Raw genomic sequence first — 15,205 nt, forward strand, 5'->3', positions numbered from 1 at the left:
TCTTTCAAGCTTTCAACAAAGATCACTACAAGCTATTGGATAAAACATTAGATTAGATTAGATATGATTCAAGTTCATAGACAATGAAGTGCAGTTGTTCACAATCATTAACTTTATAGACAATAACCTCAGAACAGAAATGACATGCATGCGAGTCAGTATTTCTGGAATCAACTTCCTTCACTGTAAAAAAAAGTTTGCACTTGGATAAAATCAATTTAACTTATCTCAATTTTATTTGAGAAGTTACAGCAATTTATCACTGGTGAAGATAAAAAAGCAAATGAAATGACATGAAACTGTTTTTCAATGAAGAAAGGTGATTCTGAAAATACTGACTCACATGTGATTTCTAAGGTTATATAGTGTCTTTGTTATAAGGGTTTTTTACAGTGTTTACATCAAAATGGATTAACAAAAGATCCAGGAACATGATCTAGCAAAAGCAGATTTACTGTTACAGTCAAATGAATATTATGGGGCTGGATTTTGTCAATGCTCTTTTGTTATTTAACATGTATGTTAGTGCATGAAAAATCCAGTATACACAATTCATATTTCCATTATATCGGGGGCTAGGAACCAGTGGGGCGTAAGTGGCATTTGATAAACTTTACAGGAGAGCCAAAACAAAATTTTGACCACACTTCAATCAACTGTATTTATTAACCTTCAACCACAACATTGCAACCACATGCATACTTACATGAGTAAGTTCTTAAATGAACATATTATGGCATATTAACACGATCTTGAAAATATGGCAAAAATATCAAATATGCCTTTTTGGCACCAATCTTTTCGATTCTTCTAAAGAAAAATAGGATGTATCTGCTGATCAATGCAGAAATGATTAGTCAAAACATTGGTGAAAAACACTCTAACTTCATAACTTTTCATTTTATTTAAAATACTCTATACAAAGTCTTTTATTTTCATCGTTTAAAACTGTTTTAACATTTCATTTTAAACAGTTTAATTTCCATTTTTATTCATGAGTTCACATTAATGCATTTCATTTCATTTCAAACAGTTTAAAGGGACACTCCACTTTTTTTTGAAAATATGCTCATTTTCCAGCTCCCCTAGAGTTAAACATTTGATTTTACCATTTTGGAATCCATTCAGCTGATCTCCGGGTCTGGCGGTACCACTTTTAGCATTGCTTAGCATAATCCATTGAATCTAATTAGACAATTAGCATGGCGCTAAAAAATAACAAAATAGTTTCGATATTTTTCCTTATTTAAAACTTAGTTACATTGTGTACTAAGACGTTGCTGATGTAACATGACTGTAGCAGGCGTAGTGATATTACGCACTGCCCGAAAATAGTCCCCTGCTATTGAAAGTTACCAAGGGGACTATTTTCGGGCACTTAAGTGGACATACGCCCCTCTGGCTTCAAACAATGCTCAAACTTTTGTGTTAGGTCTTTGTTGTTTTGTTGCTTTATTCAATACAGGTTGATTTCTGATGCGTCTCTTTGGCACAACAAGATAGAGCTCATCAAGACATTTAATATGATATATAGAACTCATCATTTTTGCCCAAAATGCCACTTACGCCCCTCTGGTTCCAAGCCCTTGATATCTGCTTTAATGCTCCTTGAAAAAAATATTTATTGTTTCTTGTTTAATATATTATTCACTTTATGTGCATGTAACAAAAATAACAAAGTAAAACATCCTACAATAATAAATAATTTATATTGATAGGACTTTTTATAAGACTGATATATTATTAAGATTTCCATCAATATAAATCTAATGCTAAACCAAAAATTAACATTGACTAATCTGAGACATTGTTAAAGTTTAATCCAAAATTAAAGATTTGATCTGAATAAACTTCCTGATGTTGTAATAAAGGTTTAATTCATTCCTGAGAAATCTACTGATTTCCCCCCTTAAAATAATAATTCAGGTTAGAGCCCACAGATGCGTTCTGGATAATTATTTCATCTATGTGGTTCACTATCGATCACAGTGAAAGAGCCGAAATCCTCGGTATGTGGAATTGTGACACATTTACACAGGGCAGTCAGTACCTAATATGGTGGGGCCATTGTGGTCCTATTGTTCTGTATTTACCAAGAATCCCTACTTTTATATTTGCACTGTATTTGCCTGACCTTAGTGGTCACTTAACACTGTACTGTTTATTCCAAAGACTCTAAAGTTCTTAAAGGATTAGTCAATTTTCTTTAAAAAAAAATCCAGATAATTTACTCACCACCCTGTCATCCAAAATGTTGATGTGTTTCTTTGTTCAGTCGAGAAGAAGTTATGTTTTTTGAGGAAAACATTCCAGGATTTTTCTCTTTAATAGACCCCAACACTTAACACTTAACTCAACACTTAACAGTTTTATTTCAACTGAGTTTTAAAGGACTCTAAACGATCCCAAATGAGGCATAAGGGTCTTATCTAGCGAAAGGATTGTCATTTTTGACAAGAAAAATAAGAAATATACACTTTTAAACCACAACTTCTTGTCTATCTCCGGTCTTGTGATGCGCCAGTGCGACCACGCAATACGTCATCACGTCAAGAGGTCACGGATGACGTACCCGAAACTACGCCCCAGTGTTTATAAGTGTGTAGAAAGAGGACCGTTCGACATTGTTGTATGTGGAATGATAATAATTAATTTCTTTGTGTCAGTTTATTGTTTAAAATGGTCCGCAAATGTGTATTTCATATATGTAACACGTGACCTTTCCACGTCATAACGCAATTACGTGAGGTCGCGCTGGCGCGTCACAGGATCAGAGATAGACGAGAAGTTGTGGTTTAAAAGTGCATATTTTTTATTTTTCTTGTTAAAAATTCCAATCGTTTTCGCTAGATAAGACCCTTATGCCTCGTTTGGGTTCATTTTGAGTCTTTTGAAACTGCAATTTTAAACTGCATTAAAACTGTTAAGTGTTGGGGTCCATTAAAGTCCATTAAAATTAGAAAATCCTGGAATAATTTCCTCAAAAAACATAATTTCTTCTCGACTGAACAAAGAAAGACATCAACATTTTGGATGACATGGTGGTGAGTAAATTATCTGGATTTTTTTTTTAAGAAAATTGACTAATCCTTTAAGGCTGCATTGAACTGTACAGTCTGGGCCCTTAAGAAAGTCTCCAGGTCCAGTGGACTGACTCATATAAACGTTGACCAATATTTTGATAAATGATGGGAAGCACACAGCTGACACTACCCATTGTATTCCATCGTATTTTTTTTCCTACTATGCAAGTCAATGGTTACAATTAGATGTGTGCTTACCATCATTTATTAAAATATCTTCTTTTGTGTTCATCAGAAAAAAGAAATTCATACAGATTTAGAACAACACGAGGAGGAGAAAATCATGACAGAATTTTCATTTTTGGGTGAACTATCCCTTTAACAAGACTAAAGCTTAACATGTCTTGAAAAGTTGCTGATTTACACAAATGCTGACACATTTACAGCTAAGCTCAGTTTCTACTGTTGTTGTTTTGTTGTTTTTGTAATGGTTATAACTAAAATATCTTTGTAAAGATTCTCTGCATGGAAAACTGGCAGAAATATGTGAATAGCAGACAACAGCGGTCTTACACAAATACAACCAATAAACCTTTGCTGCCCTCTGCTGGAAGATAAGACTACTGCAGTCATGATATCTAGGAACTTAACTGCGTTCCCGAGTCATCGTTTTATCGTGTCAGCTGTAAATACATAATTTCGACATTACATTACATTGTAATGCTTCTGTTAAATATTGCAGAACACAGAAAGTGCGTCAGGTAACAATATATAAAATACTCGAAGTGCTTCCGCTTGCAGCTGTCACGTGGTACGTCAAGTCGTAGCTATCAGAAAACTCTCAGTCCACAAGCTGTGATTACGAGCTTTACACGTTTTTTACACACTGTAATATTGTAATTACGATACGATTCACCTTTAATTTCGACATGAATGCTTGTTTTTTTGTTGTTGTTTTTTTTAGGTATTTTTATTTACTCTACATCAACTTAATTTTAAATTATTAATGTACGTAGCCTATATTTTACAAATGAAAGAAATATATATCAAAACATTTTTGGAAGTGCGCAAATGTTTAATATATGACATTTTTTTGTGATTTTTTTTTTATTCTCTTGACAAAAATAAAATAAAGCAAAACTGTTGGCAAAAACGTTAAAAAAATACATTGAAAATAGCAGACCTAACCATGGCCTGCTTAACACAAAGCTAATCCTCTTACTATCTGTAAGCCTGTATTTTGACCCTGTCCAGACTGTTCTTCACTTCCAGACATTTGGGTGTCATAGCAAATGCATCATTAATGTGCGAAAACATGATCATCTGTTGGCTTTAAAAAATGCACTTTCCTTTTTTTTGTAAAATCAACACAACTGTAAAAGATGTCATAGTGGGAACCTTAAATGTGAAGATGTTTGGAAGTGACTCAAAAAAATGGTTTATCAAGAAGAACAGAAGACAAAGAAATAAAGGGAAGAAACCTGCCAACAAAAGGAGGAAGAAGGTTGCCAAGATTCTGAAGCAGAACAGGGAGATGATCCTGAAAGAGCTCGATGTCAATAAGGTCCTGCCGTACCTGGTGTATGATAAAGTGTTTTCTCTTGGGGAATACAAAGAGATACTGAGCCAGAACTCCGGCAAGAAGCAAACAGAGCTGTTTCTGGATCAGCTGTCTCAGAAGGGGCCAAACGCTTTTAATGTCTTCTGCTCTGTGCTGGAGGAAGTTTGTCCTCACCTGCTCACCTGTTTCCTTCTGGATTGTGAAGGTAAACCAGAGAGATAACTTAATTTTGAGTGAGTCTTTTTAAAAACTGAAAATACATTTTATTATGCCAGGGACCCCCAAATAAAATGAACTTTTTATTAGGGACCATTCATATATTTTTATTTTTAACTTAAATTGTTGGATAATTGTGACCTGTGTATTCAGGTTAATGTTTTTTTCTTATTAGAAGCATGATAATATATCACACTTTGTTTTCCATTCAGTAATGTTTTTTTTCCACATAGGGAAAATGTGCTAAATTGAAAAATAATGTCACAGTACTAAAAACTAAATATTTCCCAGATTTCACCGGATGCACAAACATTTAATCATATGATGCCCAAAAATATTGTCTACGTAGGTATTAAGACAAAAGTCTTGAGACAATTATGTTAGCCATATTGTTGTTATCTGTAAGAAAATAGCTTCCCTAAATCCACCTCACTAAAGAGATTACCACCAACAACCCATGCCAGACAAAACTCAGCATATGGCCAATGACTCAACTGTCTAGGTTAAGCTTGTCAGCTAATTTATCTTAATCTTCAGGTATGATGATGGGATTGATAAACATGACAAATTATATTGGAAACTCCTCAATGGCAATTTCTCAAAGACGTGGGGCTCATGGATAATTCATGTAATTCATCTACAGATGATGAAATATGACCTTGATAAAATCATGTTGGTCATTCACTTTCAATCTGCTATAGGTACATTATGATTTTATATTAACAGTAGCAGTTTTATTTGGCAACTGTAGGGGGGGCTCTGAATAAACTTTAAAGCTTGCAGTACATAAAGCAGAGCCATGGACTGCAGAAACATCTGCTGGATATGTAAAAACACTATTTTGTTGTCTTTTTGTTTACATTTTCATTACTGGTTTCCACTTTTACACATTGTGGTTACCTTATCTGTGCTTTAAACCATCTCATAACATAACATGATATAGCATAATAATATTCTAACACTATTTTACATAGTGGCATCACTTTGTACTAGGATTTGTTTTCGCCTAGTGACACTGGATTTAGGGGTGGGGCTTCATCATTGTTTTAATTCTAATAAACCATTTTCCTATGAGGTCAGGTTAAATATTTTAATCACAATCATCGTCAGGTGTTGACCTGAAAGAGAAAAAGTAAAAAAAAAAAAACTTTATGTGCACTGCAATTGTATGATATCCCGCCTTCGAGGTAAAGTAACCAATCATCAATCGATAAAACTGACGATTCTCTGGGGGAGGGGCTTACAGAATTGCCGTCGCGTGAGGCGCTTACCAACTTATGCGCATGCTCAATAGCTGATACGACCACGAATGTTATGGTAAAGTTGATGTTAGGTAAATATTTTGGTCAGAAATATGTTGTTTTATTGACATTAAAGATATATTTAAGATTAACTGCGGCGTTGGGAATATGGCCGGCAAATGGAGTGACCTCCCTGAAGGGACTGATAACACTTCTTGAGACATGAATGTAACGTATACTCGTTTTGTGTTCCGCAAATGACTGAGTTATAACACTTTAATATAAATGTAAATAAAATATAAATAATAAAATGTTAATAATATAAATTTATATGAACGTTATAAACACTTTCCTGAACACAACAAAGTATAAAGCATGCTTTTGTAGCTTAAAGGTCCCATATTTCAAGGCTTTTTAGGGTTATATTTTAGGTTATGATGTCCTTACGAATATATATTTGCAGTTTAAGTGCCAAAAACAATCTCTCTATCTTTTTTACAGCCCCTCTTTCAGGAGCTCTGCTAAAAACAGCTCGCTTTGGCCTGTAATACGTAATATTCATGAGCCTCTCTTCTGATAGGCCTGTTGTTTGATGAGTTAAATACGCAGTTACCCATGGAAGTACACTAAGTGTTAGTTTTTGTACACTAAATGTTAGGTTAGTAAACCAACAGACACAGAGACTAAGAGATTTAAACCTTACCATGTTTAACTCAATAAACATTCAGACACTAACAGGGCCGGTGTCTGTAACTTAAGAAAACAAACAACGTCTGATTTCCAACAGATATTCTATAAAAAAACGGTGGCTACCAAAGACTTTAACGTTACAATACAACACGTAAGCATTTAGTTAGCATCACGTTAGTGTTGCATAACTGTTTACAATATATAATTTCAGTTTTCTCTGGCTCCATAATGTAACTTAAAAGTAAACACTGCATGATATATCTAACCCTAAACAAACTTTTTTAAGTTAATGATCTGTAAGAATGGGACTTTATTAGTGCTGTTCATTGATTTGAGTAACTTTTTTTACTTTTGCGTATAAAGTGTTTCAATGCTACAATATATGGTGTAAAAACGTGAGTGCTGCCCTCTTCAGGTTGAACGGTGGCTACTGCAGTTGAATTTTCCTGTTGGATGTTGCGGTCGGGTGTGCCTCATATCATAAAGGCTGTTTCACACGGTACGAGGCAACCGCGAGTGTTAAGTTCTTTTTCAATAGGAGATGTGCGGAAAGCGGCAAAACGGGGGCGGTTGCAGAGGTGAAGCGGAATTGGTCCACACGCCTTGCTAGTGCACCCAAAATCCTATTCCTTCTCCGGACATGGCACTTCATGACAGGCGCCGTTGAAAGATAAACATATTTGCACTAAATGCTGTACAAAACGCTTCCAATACAAGAGAAAAGCTGATGCCGCTGGCTCTTTGATCGCCCCCTGGTGGCTGGCTGCAGTACAAGTCATAAACCCCGCCCTCTCCTTTCAAACGAAAGGGACTCTGCTCTAAATAAAAAAATAATTTACACTTCCAATAAAAGTTTACGAAAGATGGTTTTGGTCCTTTCAAGTAGTTATCACGCTGATATATGTTCAAGTGTTAATTTTAAGTTTCATTTTAGCTAGTAATTTTTGGGCGGAAGTTTGATACTGTGGCTCCGCCTCTGGCTCCACGCACGATTCTTTCATTTTTCAAATATTGCCAGTGGGTGGAGTCAGGCTCTGACCAGGGGTTTAGTTACTCTTTAAGTCATTCATGAACTGATGTTAATAAAGGTTCAGACTATGATCATTTTGCATCATGACCAGAAAAGGATGCTAAATCAGGAACATGCTTGGCTAAATCGTTCCAGATTCTCAGATCCAAATGAATGAGACACACTGCTTCTCTGTGACGTTAAACAAAATTTGTTTGTCCCTCACAGATGGCTCACCTGAAGGAAACAAGAAGCAAGAACAAACAAAAGTCTCCCACAGCCAAGCGAATGTGCCGTCCAAGAGACAAGACACGGCTTGTTTTCTACCATTGTACACAGACCCACTTTTTGACACGAGGTAAGATATCACCTTGTGGGTGCTGTAATTGCTGCAATCTGTTCCTCTCCGGCCCCTCTGTGTCGATTTGCATAGTGTATGAGAACCAGAAAGGACCAACACCCCAAGCTTGGTGTACCCGTAGTATACATTATGCTGGTATTGGCTGCTGGTTAAATGCTAGTTTTTTCATCCCTTGTCATGTGTCACTGGGCCAAAGCTTACTTTATAGCGTACAGTCCATCAATGGAGGCTGTCAAAGTGGGCGTTTAAAAAAAACTCAGAGAAATACAAGTCAGTTTTCAAGTCAGAGTGGGCTTTTTCCGCTTGGCATCAACACATTTGGATAGAGTGGCAGAGATGCTGAGGAGGCTGCTGTTCGCCTCTTTGATGTGTGAATCCCGTCTCATCAGTCTTCGGATTTCTGAAGTCTCTCGAGACGTTGACCTTTTCCGCTGGTGGGTTGCTTATCAGGCCTGGAGAAATTTCTGCATTTCTGTGCCCTTTCTGTGGCATTTCTATTTTGAAAAACCCATCTTAAACCTGCCTATGGTGATTTGCTGGTCTTAGCTGATTAAGATGATGTTTAGTGCCCAGGCTTGATGATATGTGTCCACAAGCTCTGTAAAACCATCAACCCAGGCTTTTAAAGCTAGTAAGAATGTTAAAACTGTACCTTTTTTATATAAATATGTGATAACCGTTCACATAGACATTTTAATATTTGCATAAAATATGTGTCTAGCCTTGAGGTAAATAACAGAGGGAGCTATAAGAGTTAAAAAAATTGTAAGATAAAAAGATTTATTCGATGGCATGCAGAGCACTTTGTCTTTTGGTGATTGTATTGGTCTTGTTAAGAACTGTATGTTCTAACAGATCTAATTTAGTATACTGTATTGAAATCCTAAAAGAAATTTCCCATTGGGTTTCTTTTGAACTGGATCCAAATTATGTACTGTACAATTGTGTAAATTGCATTTCTTTAGCAGTTTTGGGCTAATTGGGCTCATACGGTGGATTAATTACTTGGCTGTATTCAAATAAAGGTGCTTCACAATGCCATTAAAGAACCTTTTCTTTCTAAATGGTTTTTTAAAGCACCTTTAACATCTGAAGAACCTTTTTGTTTCAAAAGGTTCTTTAAGGTGAAAATGTTCTTTAGATTAAAAAAAAATTATGAATGAAATGGTTCTTTAAATAACCTTTGACTTAATGGTTCTTTGAAGAACCAAAAATGGTTCTTCTTTGGCATCGCTGTGAAGAACCTTTTAAGCACCATTATTATTTAAAAAGGTTGTGTTAGATTCATGTTTTGTTTTATCTGCATCAGTGAGTCATTCTGTTCTCATGAATATCAAAATTTTTGCCTTTGACTCTGAATACTTGCTGACATCACGGTTGCAAGTATGCTTAAGTCATCTCCCTTATGTAAACCCTCCTCACCTGTCTGTGTAATTGGAAGACGGTGCATCTGTTTGTTATTTGTATGGGCATCACATAGTCTAAACATTTTCTTTTAAAGGGACACTCCGCTTTTTTTGAAAATAGGCTAACTTTCCAGCTCCCCTAGAGTTAAGCATTTGACTTTTACCGTTTTGGAATCCATTCAGCCGATCTCCGGTCTGGCGCTACCACTTTTAGCATAGCTTAGCACAATCCATTGAATCTAATTAGACTATTAGCATATCGCTAAAAAATTACCAAAAAGTTTGAATATTTTTCCTATTTAAATCTTGACTCTTCTGTAGTTACATTGTGTACTAAGGCCGACCGAAAATTAAAAGTTGCAATTTTCTAGGCAGATATGGCTAGGAACTATACTCTAATTTTTGCGTAATATTCAAGGACTTTGCTGCCGTAACATGGCTGCAGAACGCGCAATGATATTACGCAGCAGCTGAAAATAGTCCACTAAGTAACTTTCAATAGCAGGGGACTATTTTCGGGCACTTCATAATATCATTGTGCCCAGGGGCGGACTGGCCATCTGGCAAACCGGGCAGTTTCCCGGTGGGCCGACGTACTTTTTGGGCCGATACATCTCATAGATCTCATACTTTGTTTGTGTGAGCAGCCCAGTTAGCGTCTTTTTTTCTAGACAGACCGGCCTGACATTTAAGCAGCAGCCAATTGGTTATTTTTTTAAACAACATTAAGCTGGCCCAATGACTGACCAGCACAGTCATCATCCTTTCTTTTCCTAGATAGACCGGCCCGCTCACATTTAAGCAGCAGCCCATTGGTTATTTTTTTTTAATGACATTAGGCTGGCCCAATCACCGCTTTGGTCTCTGTGCAAGCGAGCGTGCATCGTCAGTCAGTTCACGTGTCAAAACAGAGAGAGAGAGAGAGAGAGAGAGAAAACGCAAGGGAGGCGCAGAAAAACTGCGCGACAAAAAGAAGCAGGCTCTTCAGGCAGACGCTGCAAAATGTGTTAAAAACACAGAAATGTTTTCTGCGGCAACAAGACCTTCATCTCGCGTCGCTGGTGATGATGATGGTGGCGGCGGCGGTGGCACTGGTATCACCAGCACGCAAGGGTCAGTGAGGAGAGGGAGAGAGACGAGGGAGAAGTGAGTGTAGTGCCTGCGGTAAGCAGAACTGCTTTCAAAACACAAGTTTAGATGGATATCCCTTGATAAAGCTGAGTCAAAAACACAAAATATGGTGATAAAGCTGCAATAAAATAATTGCACTCTTTGCTTTGTCGCTACGAGTGTATCTGATTCATAGATTTTTCGTTGATGATCATTTCTCTTCAAGCAAAATCAAACAATCGAAGAGATCTGCTTACAGAAAAATATTTTGTATATTTATTGTATATAACAACACACTTGACAGATAATGTTAAAAATCTCTATTACTGTAATAATCACACAAGTTTTCTTCAGTGAATGTAGTGAATACTTTCCTGTAAGTACTGGAAGTAATAATCAGTTTTCAATATTACTGTAAGCAGCACTTGTATTTTGTAATAAGTCAGCAATCCAATGGCAAATTTTGCCAATTGCATGAAGCTTGTTTTAGGATTCATAAGTGTGGATTATACAGTTTTATTGCATTAATAAATAACACGTTCTAGCAGTGTTTGTTGTGTCAACTCTCACTCTTTTCTACCTGCTATTAATTGGGTTTAGTGCTTTTGTGGAATTGGAGTTATTATTGCTATACATATTTAAAGGCGTGCAAAGATGGGTGGTATTTGTAATTATACACTGCAAAAAAAAAAATTCATGAAAAAAAAGTAATAGTAATTTTTAGTAATTTTGTCTTGTTTTCAGTAAAAATATCTAAACATTCTTAAAATAAGATGGTTTTTCTTGATTAGCAAAATGACCCAAGAAAATAAGTCTAGTTTTTAGAGCAAAAATTTTAAATTTAAGTGATTTTGTGCATAAAACAAGCAAAAAAATCTGCCAATGGGGTAAGCAAATTTTTCTTGCATTTAGTGTTTAAGAAAAATGTTCAAGAAATTTTTGCTTAGCCCATTGGCAGATTTCTTTGCTTGTTTTATGCACAAAATCACTTAAATTTGATATTTTTGGTCTAAAAACTAGACATATTTTCTTGGGTCGTTTTGTTCATCAAGAAAAAACATCTTAATTTTTGAATTTTTAGATATTTTTACTGAAAACAAGACAAAAATACTAAGAACATTTTTTTCTTAAATAATTTTTTGCAGTGTATGTAGTGTGGGCCGGTTTGGGCCAAAATGCCAGGGCCGAATTTTTGTCCCAGTCCAGCCCTGATTGTGCCTAATAGCATGCAGTGTGAAAAGTAGTGCAATACATACGTCAAATTCTAATTTTGCATGCATATGAAATGCCAGTTCTTCCTGTTCACTAAAATTGCCGCATCTTTTTGTGTCTTTTTATTTTTTTTTAAACTGTATCGCTTGGGTTTGGGGTTAGAATTGGGGCTTGGGTTAGGATGTCAATGTTTTTACCCCAAACTCAAGTGACAATGGTAAAAAAAAGAGAAATCAGTACACAAAACATCATGTAAAGATGCGCCGTGAACGGGAAGGACTGGCGTATTATATTTCATAACATATGCATGCAAAATTGGAATTTAGAGTATGTATTGCATGAATTTTCACACGGCGTGCTATTTATTAACACTTCATCAGACTGGGATCATTAGTCTTAAGAATAAATATAAACTGTTATGGTCCAAAATTCCCATAATGAAGATACAAGGATTCCAAACGGCACATGTGCTAAAAAAAGTCTAGAATTTTTATGACATCACTTTGCACTTCAAAGTCTTATCAAATTTCCTGTCCAATCAAATGCTCTTTAGATGCTGAAGTGTCCTGTCCTCTACGTTTTGTTACAGTACGTCTACAGGACTGTGCCATAAATGAAACGCTACTTGTTATTTTTTGTTTAAAAAGGGGAGGGTCTTTTCAATAGCTCCATTGTTTCAGTTAAACTAACGTCACTGCATGAAACAATGCTGCACATTCCAAAGCACTTCAGTGGGTCTTTAAGCATGCGAGTTTGACAAGCTCAAATACATCATTTAAAGTGAGAGAAAGTGTATTGAGGAAACATCAAGACACTAGATATACTGCAGTATGCATGATAGGAAAGCAGTCACGTGTAGCTGCTTTAGTTGTCGTGTCAGCGTGCTGTTAGATCAGTGAGTGTGTAATAGCTTAAAGTGTGTGTTGTGTGTTTAGAAGTGAGTGGGATACGACGTGACGGAGCCCAGAAGGGCCATGGGAGAGAAATATTTGTGTATATGTATAGGTAAATATAGATTCTATGCTGCCATCTAAGATAACCGATTTTGGCTAATTTCATGCAGCCTCCAGAAACAATCCCAAAATGCACTGCAGCAAGGTTGCTAGAAAAAAACAGTTCAGTGTAATTAAAAATGGATCACTTCTTCCTATATATTTTGTGTGATATATATATTGTAAATTACTACTGAGATATGTGGTAAGAATTAATGTTGCCCATTTCCCTCATGAGATGCATGCTCATATAGGCATGGCCTGTAAAATTAGGCTCGATCCAAGCTGGGCTTAAAATAGAGAAAGTGGGCTTGCAGTCGGGGGGAGATGTTTCAATGATGAATCTGTGTAATGTAAGGGGAGGGTCATGTGTATTGTTCGCTAAAGTAGGCCTCTTTTATATCTGACTGACAGCAAAGTCATCATTTAGACGTCAGCGCCACGGGTTTGACCCACGGCTGAAACGCGCACAAACACACACTCACTGACGTGGCAGTATGACAAAATCATTTTGGGTCACACAAGTTAGGGTACAGACAGACACACACGCACACACGCAAGAGCAGACGCAGTAACTACACAGAGAGGATAAGTATGATTATGGACGCCATGATGGGAATGCAGAATTATAGGCGCTATATGTAAGTACATGATTTTCTAGATGTTTTAGTTTGAGTTCAAGGGCGAGAGGTCACATATTGCTTATACTAAATCAGACTGGGAGGGGTGGAAATGGAAGAGAAGATTTCAGCCAATCATGGTGTTTGAAAAATGTAAAAACCCAGCTTAAGTCATTTTGTGTAACTAATGTTTTCTATATAAAATCATCCTATAATGTAAAGAATGAAAATATAATCTGATATATTTCATATTGACTGAGTAAGGTCATGTCAAAGATCGAAATCAATAAACGTTGATGTTTTAAATTTTAGCCTTGATTTCACAAATGTATGAAATTATGTACATAAGTTGAATATGTATGAGGAATATATGGAAATAACAGAATTTTCATTATGATATACGGTATTTACATATATACATATTTATAAGGTAATGTTATATAACATGCATAAATACAGTAATATGTGCTTAGCTGACTGTTTTTTGGACAGCAGTGAAGCCTTTCTTACAAAGCTGTGTTGGTGTCTAGGGATTGTCATGTTTTTTTTAGAAAAAAATCAAATAAAGAGTAAACAGAGCTGTTAGCTAAACGATATTTTTTTTATAAATGTTAGAGAATAAAGCTAACAGGGCAATTTTCTTGTTTGATTAGCTGCTCTTTTTGGAAAGTAGGACAAATCCTGCCTTTAGCTCGACTTCATGACATTTATTTACTGTATAAAACTAGAGCATGTGTGTATGTTGTAAGCAGAGCCAGTAATTCAAATTTTTACGTATCATTTCAATACTTTTACTTACCACACCACACACATTTTTCGCAGTGAACTTTAAATGAAATTTAGTTTTTTCAAATAAATATATAAAATATAAAATAAAATTGAAGAGCTCAGATGCAAATTCTTGTAAATATACAACACGTGCTGATAGCATTTGATAGCATTGACGGAGCTGACATTTAGCAACTTTTGCATCTGAGCTCCACAATTATAAAGATATACAATTATTTACCTACAAAATAATAATGTAACTTCATGACGGATATAAATTAATATCAACACACTTTATCTGGTTAAAAGCTCAACAATGTCTCGATTGTGTTCAGATATAATGAGATTTAATTTTAAAAAGCACCTATTTTCCGATTCACGATTTTTTTATATTTCCTTTGGTGTGTAAGTGTGTATTAGCACATGTTAACGATATGCAAAAGGTACAAACCCCAAAGGAAACGATGACGCGAGTTATTGTCTCCAATGTAAATCTGTTTTCTTGAACTGTCTGCAACAAACACACGGATTGTAGGCAACAGTTGACTTCTGGGATTGGTGATGGAGACAAGACTGACATTATCATAATACCTCCCGCCTCGTGTTCACAGCTTGTGAATTAACTCCTGTCAACATTGCATTGTGAGCGAATCTTTCAAACATGGTAAGGAGCGTTGCATTTCCGGCTGACATCAGGGGTATTCAGGTGAATCACAATGTACTGATTAGCTGGCCAATCAGGGACACAGCACTTTTCAGATCGAAGAGTTTTGTATAAAATCAATGTGTTTGAGGAAGGCAGGATATCTGGGGCTACAAAAATGTATTTTATTTGGAAAATGATGTTTTTTTTTACCAAATAGGTCCACTTTAAAATAACAAAAAATGAGCCAATTATATAAATTTTAACACTCTCAAAAAAATGGTCCCTAGCTGTCACTGGGGCAGTACACCTTTGCTCCTAAGGAGTGCATAATATCTCAGTGCATATTGGTA

Source organism: Paramisgurnus dabryanus, chromosome 23, assembly GCF_030506205.2.
Source record: "Paramisgurnus dabryanus chromosome 23, PD_genome_1.1, whole genome shotgun sequence".
Classification (NCBI taxonomy): domain Eukaryota; kingdom Metazoa; phylum Chordata; class Actinopteri; order Cypriniformes; family Cobitidae; genus Paramisgurnus; species Paramisgurnus dabryanus.